The sequence below is a fragment of the Moschus berezovskii genome, chromosome X (assembly GCF_049115385.1).
Source record: "Moschus berezovskii isolate FMDL1 chromosome X, NW_MosBer_1.0, whole genome shotgun sequence".
Lineage (NCBI taxonomy): Eukaryota > Metazoa > Chordata > Mammalia > Artiodactyla > Moschidae > Moschus > Moschus berezovskii.
Window position 1 is genome coordinate 36,983,884 of NC_142488.1, and position 12,821 is coordinate 36,996,704.

Here is a 12,821-nt window from a genome sequence, read left to right on the forward strand (position 1 = left end):
TGGGCTCTGTAGAGGGCAGGAGTTGAAAGGGACATGCCAGGGAGAGGAGCTTATTCTTCAACAAAGGAGCTGAGTTTCACTGAGAAGACTTCCCCCCGCCCCAGGAGACCTGCAGTTGGAGTCACTAAAGCATTGGTATAAGTTTGAGACATCCAGAGTTTACATAATAATCTGGCCCTGACATTTCTTGACATGGTTCTGAGAATCTTGGCTGGGTTTACTCACAGGCAGATGGTTAGCCAGTTAGCTGGTGATCTATGCACACCTATCCCCACACCATAAGTTCATCATTCACAAGATGTTTTCAACTGTATTACCTCATTGTGATTTTGACAATCTGAAAAATGTTAACATCTCCAAGATGCATAGACTGAGAACTCTGACCCAGTGTGCTTTCTTCTTCCTAAATTCTGTACCCCATTGCCAAATTCTGTCCCCACTTGCTTTCTAGACCACCTGCCAAAGTGGCTTTCTTGGGTGCGTGCATGCTAAGTCACTTCAGTCGTGTCCAACTCTTTGCAACCCCAGGGACTGTAGCCCACCAGGCTTTTCTGTCTATGGGAGTTCTCCAGGCAAGAATACTGGATTGGGTTGCTGTGCCCTTCTCCAAGGGATCTTCCTGGATCAGAGATCAAACTCACATCTCTTACATCTGCATTGGTAGGTTCTTTATCACTAGCACCACCTGGGAAGCCTGGCTTTCTTGGGAGATAGGACTAACAGCAGGGGAGGGGGGTTATGAGAGCCTTACTGAGAGAGACCCAGAGCACGTCTCCCGGTGGCCGAATACAGATGAGAACCTCTGACCTAAGGAAATTAGTGGAATGAGGGATGTTACGCATTTTTATAGCTGTTTCTGATGGCCATTCACTTTTAGGTCTTAGATAATCTTTGGCTTGGGCTAAGTAGCCTAAATATAGACAAGAACTATGCTGTGTATTTCAAATATTTCTCTTTTATATTCTTATTAAAGTTTGCAACAGTTTTGTTCAATAGAAATAGAATGTGAAAATACTAATAGATAACCAACAAGGACCTACTGTATGGCACAAGGAACTATATTCAATATTTTCTAATAACCTATAAGGGAAAACAAACTAAAAAATAATATCTATAACTGAATATATATATATATGTGTGTGTGTGTGTGTGTGTGTGTGTGTGTGTGTGTGTATATGTATCTGTGCTGTATCACTGTGCTGTACACCCAAAACTAACACAACATTGTAAATCAGCTGTACTTTGATTTTTAAAAATGTCAAAAAAATGGGACTTCACTGGTGGTCTAGTGGTTAAGATTCCATGCTTCCATTTGCAGGGGGCATGGGTTTGATCCTTGGTCAGGGAACTAAGATCCTGCATGCCACACAGCATGGCCAAAAATAAGCAAAATTTGTTCAAAAACATTTAAAAAGTAAAATATGCCCACATTGAAAGGTAGAAAGAGGTAAAATGCATGAAATGTTTTTCATTCTTATTTTGCAGGCTGTCTTTGAAACCCGGTGTATAGGTTGCACTTATGGCCCATCTCTGTTTGCATTAGCCATGTTTCAAGTGTGTGGTGGCCACTGTGGCTGGTGTTTCTTTCTATAATGGGTAGCACAGACCTGACAGTATTAAGAGGGTAGCATGTCGTGTGGAGAACCTTTCACCACAGTTCTCATATTTTGTTATTGTTAGTTGAATCATTTTGATTAAATTTGGGGTGATAAATTTCAAGTGTCTCAATTACATCTGTAGTCATCACACTGTTCATTTGATTATCCTTCAGCACCTTGTTGCTTTTTGAGTAAGTTTGCAGGAGACCTTGTGGAGAACCACTGTTTCTGAAAGAGCCCCGGAATGGCAAAGCTAATCAGAAATAATTAGCCTGACTGTGATGGAGAACTGCATTCATGTGGCCACATACACATGATTACAGATTCAAGGCTATAGTCACTCCTCTTAGGAAATTGGGCGGGAGGTGTGATACTCAGCACAAAAGTATCTAAGAGCATTAGAACTTGTTGCAGCTTAATGCAGCTCTGACCTAAGGGCCTGCAGTGCCCTGAAGCTAGTAGTACATGTGTAGGTAGGACTTTCAGAAATCTCGCCCTTCTCATGGCCATTTTTCCACCCAGACTTGTTTCATCTTTAGATCTCTGCTCAGTTTAGTATTTGTTGTTGTACAATGGTGGTAGAGTTTCCTCTAGAGCTGGAAACTAGGCCATTCTCCTCTAAATGCCATTAGTGGGGGGAGGAATAAATTAGGAGTTTGAGATTAACATATACTACACTATTGCATATAAAATAAATAAACAATAAGGACCTACCATATTGCACAGGGAACTAGAGGAAAAAGTAAATGTCACTGGCTTTTTTTTTTTTTTTGGTAGAGGGAGAGGCCAGAGGAACTCAGGAATTGGTCTAACTGTATATTTATGGCCAAATAAGTCTGGCTTCTAGCTTCTACAATATTGTACTATGGTAGGTTTAGGATTCTTGCGGTGGTGCTTGAGAAGATGAATGAGGCATTTTCAAGCTTTGGATTGTTTGTTACAAAAGAGAAAGGAGCAAAATGTGATCATTTTAGTTTAGCTAGTTTATGTCCAGTTACAATCCACAAGGGCTTCCCAGGTGGCACTAGTAGTAAAGAACCTGCCTGCCAATGCAGGAGACATAAGAGGCCCAAGTTTGATCCCTGGGTTGGAAAGATCCCCTGGAGGAGGGCTTGGCAGCCCATTCCAGTATTCTTGCCTGGAGAAACACATGGACAGAGGAGCCTGGAGGGTGGGCTACAATCCATGGGGTCCCAAAGAGTCGGACTTGACTGGAGTGATTTAGCACGCCCACACACACAATCCACAATGTCCGACTCAGTTTAGAAAATGGTTGTGTCCTTCCTCTAGTCTAAAATGTGTTGCCATGCTCTGTTACGTTTGTGATTTTGATTTATGGCCGAATGTGTACTTGTTTCTAGGAGAAAATAGGTATCAGATATACCTCTCTGGTCTATAGCTATTTTATATTAATGATTTTAAAAAATCAACAGGCTATGGGTTTACAGGGTGGTAAATGCACAGGCTTTCCTAAGAAATATTATTATAGATGGGTTTGGTGTTTTTGTTTTATTTTTAGTTTGTGTTTCCATTTCCCGTGGTAGGACGACATTTACCCTCATTTAGACTCAAAGTTGGGCCCAATAAGTTGGGCCCAATAGTGAGTATTATGCCACAGTGGTATGCCTGAGTAAAGACTGTTTCTGCCTGTAGCAATATCCTTAACATAATGTGATTTAAAACCAGAACATGTCTTCAGATGGGAACTTTATATAGAGCAGTTTTTGCGCATAGCTCAACAGTTCTGTTAAAACAATTATTATGTTTATAATATACCTTTAGACCATTTAGGGGGCCAGCGTTTCTGTCCTTCTAAATCCCCCTGATTTTTTTCCTTCGACTTTTTATAGTTTTCTTTTTGGTGTAATCTAGGATAGATTTGGGCTTCTGTGGTGGCTCAGATGGTAAAGAATCTGCCTTCTATGCAGGAGACCCGAGTTCAGTCTCTTGGTCAGGAAGATCCCTTGGAGAAGGGAATGGCAACCCACTCCAGTATTCGTGCCTGGAGAATCCCATGGACAGAGGAGCCTGGTAGGCCACAGTCCATGGGGTCGCAAAGAGTCAGGTATGACTGAGCAACTAACACACACTCATACAGAATAGATTCAGATGATCTATTATTATTCCTGAGTCACCTGGAGAAGACCACTATAATACTGCATCATGGTCGTGCAGAAATGTCCCATCTGTGACAAGTGAGCAGTGCTCCTGTCCATATGTACACAGTGTAAGAGCAGGAGAACCAAGAGCTGAATTCATCTTCATTTATACCTTTCTTTGGAGCAAAGTGATACAGCTAGACTCCCCCTACCCCCGCATTTTTGCTTCTGAATTTTATGATTTTTTCCCCTTTAAATCAAGTAAGTGATCAGTTTGCTAGATTCATCATTAATCTTAGGTGTAAGAACTTTTTAAACACAAACTGCTTTAAATTTTCTTATTTTTTCAATCCACTGACCTTAGAAGTATCTTCCATCTGAATCTTTAAACATTAATTATGAGTTTATTTTTTATTCTAGCCTCCTAATGGTGGTGGTCTCAGGGCATTTTGTGGCAGGAAGCTTGGGGACAAATTAAAGGTGAACTGGTGAGGATCAGCCTTTGAATTGCCCCAGTCCTTTTGGAAATTTCACTTGCCACCTATTTGCATAGCGATCATTCAGTGAGCATTGCCTCACTCTTTATTTGGAAGTTTCTTCAAAATGGAGAAGTTGCTATGGTTTTAAGACATCACTTCTATTGCTCTCCTAACTTGGGAGATGCCGGTTGAAGAAAGAGCAGTTACTTCTTGGCTGTATAATCTGTCGTTGTTTAGTCGCTCAGTGTCTGACTCTTTGCGACCCTATGGACTGTAGCTCACAAGACTCCTCTGTCCATGGGATTTTCCAGGCAAGAATACAGGAGTGGGTTGCCATTTCCTTCCCCAGAGGATCTTCCCGACTTGGGGGTTGAACCAGCTTCTCCTGCATTGGCAGGTGAATTCTTTACCACTGAGCCACTAGGGAAGCCCACGTGATCTGTTATACCTTAGGATAAAGTTGAATGTATTTGCCTAAACTCAGCTTTCATTGGTGTTATGACATTACTTGTCCAGGACAATGGTTCCAATAGGTGTTATACTTCCAAAGGTTTTTGCAGATCTAATAAATCTGTGCTGTATCTTAAGCAATGAAATCTGTAGTCTTAGGACTGTGTAGAAGACACATCAGTTAGAGAACATTCTCTAGTGAATTGGTTCTAAAATTACACCTACCTTAATTGGTGTAAACTGCTTGCCATCTAATTGAGCTAATACCATTAAGGTTTCATCAGTCTGGCATTCTGAAGTCACCCCAGACAATTTATCTTCATTTTGTACCTGTAGCAGTGATGATGCTAATTGGTAAAATTCCACAGCACGGAGTTGTAGGATTCCAGGATAGTGATTCTTTGGTTGGTTTGTATAAGACTTTCCTTTTACATCCAAATCAGTGGCTATTAACCCTTTTTAGACCATTTTATTTCTGAGCAATGCTGCTACAAGGGAATCTACAAAGTATAATCATCAGAATATTAAATTTGAGCTGGGGGCAAAGAAAATTGTGTTAACAAGCAGAGCCAGAGTTCATTTTAGCTATTAATTCTGTTGAACTACTGTACTTTCCAGAGTTCACTTCCATTTGCCCGCTGGCAGCTAGAAAGGAAGGTTTGAAATGGTTGGCCTACTGGCATTTAATTAATCTTGGTAAAGGTTGAAGTCCGGTTTGATTTCATGACTGAATGCCGTAATAGTCGTTGACTGTCATTTGTCAGTGTTACACTGTCAGGAAGCTATCTCTACCAAGTGTGACATGTGTGAATATCTACAAAATGGCTCTTATCAGGGAGGGGACACTTTGAAGATTTAAATATTGAGTGATTTCATTATTGTCATCACTATTAATGAGAAAAAAATTTTGCTCTATTATTCAAGAATATAAACCAGATTGTTAACTGATAAAGAGGAAGAAAAATCATCTGTAGGAGGGCAAACCTCAGGGGGATATTCAGCCACATAGGGAGAGAAGACTAGAGTCATTTGGTTTAGATTTTCTTTTTAACTGAAGAAGTCTTTCCCACTGTTCCCTGGATCAAGGAAAATCCAACCTCCAGAGATGGGGCACACATAAGCCCACGAAGTAGTCTAAGGCAGTGTACTATAGGTTTATATACAAAGACATTGTTTTGTTCTTTTAAAAAGAATTTATTGATGTATAGTTGATTTATTATACAATGTTTTGTTAATTTCTGCTGTATGGCAAACATTTATTCTTTTTCATATTCTTTCCTATTGTGGTTTATCACAGAATATTGAATGTAGTTCCTTGTGCTTTGCAGTAGACCTTGTTGTTTATCCATCCTGTATATAATAGTTTGCAGCTGCTAATCCCAAACTCCCAATCCTTCCCTCCATTCCCCTCCCCCTTGGCAACCACAGGTCTGTCCTCTATATCTGGGAGTCTGTTTCTGTTTCATAGACAGGTTCATTTGTGTTGTATTTTAGAGTCCACATATAAGTGATATCATATGATATTTGTCTTTCTCTTTCTGACTTGCTTCACTTAGTGTGATAATCTCTAGTTGCATCCATGTTGCTGCAAAGCATTATTTCATTCGTTTTTATGGCTGAGCAATATTCCATTATATGTATATATGTATGTGTGTGTATACACACACATCTTTATCCATTCATCTGTCGATGGACATTTAGATTGTTTCCATGTCTTAGCTTTTGTAATTAGTGCTACTAGGAACATAGGGGTGCATGTATCTTTTTGAATTAGAATTTTGCAAAGACATTTTCTTGAACGTGCCTTCTTAAAACATTTATCCTTTTGGTCTTGGTTTTGTTTTGGGGAGCAAAGCAGAATAAGTTCACTTGTATTTGCATGTGATAAACAAATTTTTAAAAGAGATCTTTAACGATTTCCTGATGCTAAAGCCAGCTCAGTTTAAACTGTTAAGGAGAAGATGTATTTTAGTTTTCTAAGAAGCAGGTTATCCTCATTCGTTCAACCATCAGCTAGTTATTGAGTTCATCCTTTGAATAAGACCTTACTACAAAGTTAGATAATACCTGAATTTGGCTTTAAGAGCCATAGTCCAATAATAGAAGCTATGTACACAAATGGTGGTTACGAAGTGGACCAGTACTCCTATAGATGGTAATATATTTAAATTTTAAAGGTGCTTCTAATATTTTTCAGTGAAGTAATTTTTACATCAGAAAACTTTTGTTAACTGGTTAGTATAGAATTTACAGTGTTGGCTGAGGTAGAGATTCAGCTACTTCTCCAAGTAAATCTAGATGGTGAATTTCATCATGAGAAATTTCTGCAACATACACATTCACAAAGAAAGTATGTTCTCTGACTTTTTAAAAAAAAACTTTTTTCTTTCTATCCATTTGTTTTGGAATTTGAAATTTGGATATTTTGTTTATGTCATTGTGAACTAATTATTGGGTCATGTAGCTAATGGAGCATTTCTTATTTCTGAGTTAGTGCCATCCGGTCTCTTAGGTTTTGTTTTCATTTTATATTTCCAAATACTTTCTCAATTTGGATAAAGTAGTCTTCCCTAGGGGCTCAGACGGTAAAGAATCTGCCTACAATGCAGGAGACCTGGGTTCGATCCCTGGGTTAGGAAGACCCCCCTGGAGAAGTGAATGGCAACCCACTGAAGTGTTCTTGCCTGGGATAACCCTCAGGACAGAGGAGCCTGGCGGGCTACAGTTCATGGGGTTGCCAAGAGTTGGCAATGAAATGAAAGACTAACACTTTCATTTTCATGCAGACCATAGAAAATATATATTTAATACCTATAGTTTGTACTGCTGTTTTGTTTTTTAAGGATCTTTTATTCTGAGTTTTTAGATATCTACCTCTTTGCTAATGTATATATTTTTAAATTTTGTGACCTAACTGCTGCCTTCAAATTTTATTATATTTGGGATGACTTACAGATGCCTATGTCAGAACTAGTTCAGTCATATTAGGAAAAGATTGATGTCAGATTGCACTATTATCCTAGTTCATGGTGTTTAATACTTAGAAAGTATGCTAATCAAAATATTTAGGATGAGTCATTCTCACTTTTTAACTTTTATTTAAAATTATCTTTTGGCAACATCTCGTGGCATGTGGGATCATAGTTTCCTGACTAGAGATCGAACCTGTGCCCCCCACATTGGAAGTGCAGAGACTTAACCACTGGATCACCAGGGAAGTCCCTTGGCTGGCTTTTAGGAATGGGCAGGAGAGAGTCTCCATGATAGCAGCATTCCTGATTCCTCTGTCTGCTTAGGGACTTTATTCTCAGCATCCAGAGTTTTTGCCTTCTTGCCCCCTTTCCTTCATGAGGGTTGTCACATTTATTGACACAGATCTTTACAGTATCCAGAGGGTCCTCATAAAACTTCTTTACAGCCTCTTGGTGCCTTGTGAGATAGGCCAGGGACATCACAAAACTGAGACTCAGAGGTGTAAAAACTAGCACTTGAACCTCAGCTGTCTGATGCTGCCAACCCTCGACTGCCTGTTATATAAGCTGATAAGAAGCCTTGGTCAGGAGGGGTCTGGGAAATGAGCCCTTCTGCTCACTTGAACAAATGTGAGGACACTTAGCTCAGACAAAGGCCACAAGAGAAGCAGGGTGTGGTCCAGCAGGCAGGGCCATAGCCCTGGTTCTGACTCCACCGTGAACATCCAGACAGGGGTCACTGTCTGATCCTGGAACTTTGATTTCTGCTGACTGGATTCCATGTAGCTTCTATTACTGCCCTCTTAGATCCTCCTGGTTTGATAGCAACCTTCCACAGAGGGTCCTTCTATGATTTCTGGGGCTTCCTCGATGGCTCAAGCATTAAAGAATCTGCCTGCAATGCAGGAGATGCAGGAGATTCAAGGTTGATCCCTGGGTCAGGAAGATCTCCTAAAGGAGGAAATGGCAACTTACTATGATTTATGATTTCCCACTACAAAAATAAAGGACATCTTTTCCCTGAACCCCAAAGTTTGGAAAAAAACTAATTAATCTAGTCAATGAAATCGATTTGAGGTTAATTTTATTTATTTTCTTTTTACTTGGCTGTGCCATGCAGCATGCGAGATCTTAGTTCCCTGACCAGGGATTTAACCTGTGCCCTCTTTATTGAATGTGCAGCATCTTAACCACTGAACCACTAGGGAAGTCCCAACTTTAGATTAATTTTTAAAGGAAACATGCCCCAAGACCTAGTTTGAATTTTGTACTCAAACTTGAGTGGAGGAAGGATTTTCCAGCAGAGGCGCCTTTAAAGAAAGTAAACTGTCGTGGACTATCTCTTCTGTTAAATGTTGTTGAATTTTGGCATGACTTTTGGGGGCAGAGGCAATGTCAGAAAAGGATGTTGCTTCTGAACTATTTCCATTTCCCTGAGAAAAATGGTGTAGGTCTCTGGTGAAATCACTTGTGAAACTGACACCACTTCCCATCCTTTATTGATGAAAATTAATGATATTTCACTTTTAGAAATATGCTTGCCAGAAAGAGAAGGAAAGTAAAACAGGCTTCGGAAACCTTGAGAAAAGTGATCCTGATACTTAATGTTTGTTAAAAACTTACTGTATGCTCCACAATGTGTCACCTCATTTAATCCTTTGTAGAACCTTTTTAGATAGTAATTTAACAGATAAGGACACTAAGGTAGAGTGTGTGTTGCTCCCATTGCAATCCAGAGAGGGGCTATACAGGCCTTAGATGGAGACTGCTGCTGCTAAGTCGCTTCAGTCGTGTCCGACTGTGTGACCCCATAGACGGCAGCCCACCAGGCTCCCCCGTCCCTGGGATTCTCCAGTGCATCAAAGTGAAAAGTGAAAGTGAAGTCACTAGTACCCCCACAAATTTCACTGCAAGCTTCCTATTTCTGGTCAAGGATTCAATTAGTCATTTCCAAATAAAACTTTGAAAACTCCTTACTGGAAGCTCCGCTAATGTCTCTGTGTGTGTGTGCACGTGTGTGCGTGTGCACATGCTTAGTCACTCAGTTGTAAGCAACTCTTTGCAACTCCATGGACTGTAGCCCGCCAGGCTCCTCTGTCCATGGGATGTCCCAGCAAAAATACTGGAGTGGGTTGCCGTTTCCTTCAGGGGATTTTCCTGACCCAGGGATCAAACCTGTGTCTTCTGCATTGGTAGGGAGATTCTTTACCACTGAGCCACCAGGGAAGCCCTACACTTGCTAATTAGGAGGTTATTTTCCAAACTTCTACAGATTGTACTCTGGTCTCAGACAGGCCACATTTGAGCCAAATAGTGCAAAACCCTCTTGCTGTTGATTAGAATACCTAAGAATATCTGCCCTCTCCACATTTGAATAAGTCAAGCCACTTAGCCATAAGACAGAAGCCGTTTCTCTTTTGTTTTCTTTTCCCCTTGCTCAAATTGTTTCATAACCGGTACTCTGAGTGAATAGCTCTTATTCACCCTTTCCTGGTAGAGAAACATTTAAAATTGCAGATTAAGCTCTGTTCCAAAGAGTTGTCGCTGTTCCCAGTCAAATGTCTTAATACTTAGGATCAGTGAGACCACCAGGCAAATCTCCAAGGTTATATTTGGATGAGAATTAACACAAAGACAGTAGAACAATGTGGAAAAAGTTGGAACTCTAGCCCCAAGGCCATTGATGACACCAATATTGAGGTCAATGCTGAGGCACCTGCTGGAATGCGCCAGGCCAAGGTTCTCCCAGTCCCTGTACACCCTTGTGACCAACAGTCAGGATGAGGGCCAGGCAGGGATTTTTTTTTCCCCATTCCTTCTCTCATCAGACTATTGTCCTATTGTAGAAACATCCCAGGGCACATTGCCAAGCTGTCACAAAGCGTGTGCCTGTAAGAAATTACCCCTTCATAACTCAGCATCATTGTTGCATCCTGACTTTCTGAGAGGTTTTTCCTTAGCTGGCCACACTGGGAGTTCCTGTGTCCTGGCTATGATCTCAGCTTACTGCTGCTTTATCCTGCAAACTGGCCTTTGGGTATCCTAATGGGCAGATTTCCTTCTTGTCAAATTCCAAAAGTGCTTGTAAGTCTGTTATACTTCAACTAAAACAAACAAACAAACAAACAAAAATACTCAAAGTGCAGTTTTTAATTCCTATGACCCACGAGTTCCTGTGAATCCACTTATTCTGATATGGCTTTAAACCTCATACACTATGGCACATATTTGCTTCCACTAAGATTTCCCCAGTTGGCTTCCATTTTACATGTTCAATGTGGTGTCTGTATCTAAGAGATATGTAATCTTGCGCCTTTGGTCCTAGGCTTAGAAACGTTATGGCAGGCATTGCCTCCATTCTGAGTCCCTAGGGTGGCCCAGTTCAGTAGAGCTTGTTTTCCTTCCTGCACTGCTTTATGATTGTTATGGTTGGGGACGCTGAACTCAGATTTTCCTTCCCAGTTGCCTCTTGAAACGCTGCCATCTTTCCCCACAGGAGAGCAAGCCCCTGCTGATAGGAAATCTCTTCATGTGCATGTGGCAGTTTTCCAGCATCGATGGCTGCCAATGGTTTTGTCTAGTTGCAAGCAGTTGATTTTCCCTGGATGGTGGACTGGGCGACACAGGTGACCCGTGGCACAGTAGGCTCTTCATTGAGAGATGATTCTTTGTGGAAAAGTTCCTCTGATGTGCTTGGGGTTCCCACATACATTTGTGACAGTTGACTGATGCCAAAAAAGAAAAAGCTTTTCATGTTGCTGTGGTTTGGGGCTTATTGCGAGGCAGAGGACATGTCAAGATTGGGGTATGCTGCAGGCCCCTCAAGAGGTAATGGATTGCCCCAGCCCCAAGTGGGCCAGGTGGCTGTTACATTGTTGCTGGAGCCCTCCCAGGAAACCACTCCCCCCACTCTCTAGAGCCTGTTGAAGAAAAGTATTAAGGATTCCATACTGTGTGCCCTGACTTGATTGGACATGGTGTGGGGCCCTGGCTAATAACTCTGTGAGGGCGAAAACAGGGCAGCTCCCTAGAACTGGGTACCTTCGGGAGCTGAACCTCTGTCCCCTCTCACTCCCCAATTCTGGAAAAATGCTGCAGCCTCTGATCTTCTGTTATTTAATTGGAATTGTATGGATTTTTGTTCTTAAATCTATGTGGTACGCTCTCTAAAAACACCGAGGGCAGGAGGCCCTCTGGGGTACAAGGAGTGCTACTTATAAAAAAGTTTTTCAGTAGAGTAGAAAACACTAGGATACATGCTCGGAGTGAGGGTAAGTATTGCTTTGAGAAACGCTCATTTACGTTGTATATACAGGGTTTCGATATAAATCTTATTTCTTACATAGGCTGATTGTGGTTAAGTCTGAAACCCTTGACTGTGAGATGAATCTCAAATTGTCTCCCATTCCCATAAACAGAGTCCCTGGTGGCTCAGATGGTAAAGAATCTGCCTGAAATGTAGGAGACCTGGGTTCGATCTCTGGGTTGGGAACATTCCCCTGGAGAAGGAATTGACAACCCACTCCAGTATTCTTGTCTGGAAAATTCCGTGGACAGAGGCGTCTTGGCGGGCTATAGTCCATACGGTTGCAAAGAACTGGACACGACTGAGCAACTAACACTTTCACTTTCCCATCAACTTGCTTTTCCAAGTGGCCCAGCTTCTATCCTGCGAAACCTCCACGGTGCAGAACCAGTCTTAGTTATATAACCCGGGGCACTGCTAGATCTTAAATCATCAGAGACAGATTAAATCATGGCCACACTGTACTCTCTGAGGCGAAGGATATACTCATGGACTTAAGATTTTTTTTATGAGTTACAACACATTGGTTTTTCTATTAATTCTCAGTTAATAAGAAAACTGGGCCCCAACACAACACTGTAAGCACTTTGGTTTGTTGGCGCTTCTCACTAGAACCCAGGAGGAAGGTAAAGTGGGCAGCAGGCCGGGACCTTCTCTGGGGAAAGGGCAGGCCTCGTAGCCTTTGGTGTTCATGCTGTGATAGGCGGGGCCTTCCTAGTGGGAGTGGTCAATACCCTGGGCCTCCGACCCAGAGCATAGGTAAGGAATTGTTCTAGCAAGCTCCTCTGAGCCACATCTAGAAAGTATCCTCAAAGACATATTTAGTCTTTAGAAGGAGAGTGAAATGAGAACAGTGGCAGTTGCAGTTGCTTGGGTGTTGATTGTGAGGCATGGGCCTAAGTGACTGAGTTTATATT

General features: G+C 41.5%; 1 protein-coding gene across 2 annotated transcripts in view; it reads left to right on the top strand.

Moving 5' to 3' along the window:
* Positions 1 to 12,821, top strand: part of TSPAN7 (tetraspanin 7) — a 134,804-nt gene that overhangs the window by 65,390 nt on the left and 56,593 nt on the right. The window lies entirely within an intron of this gene.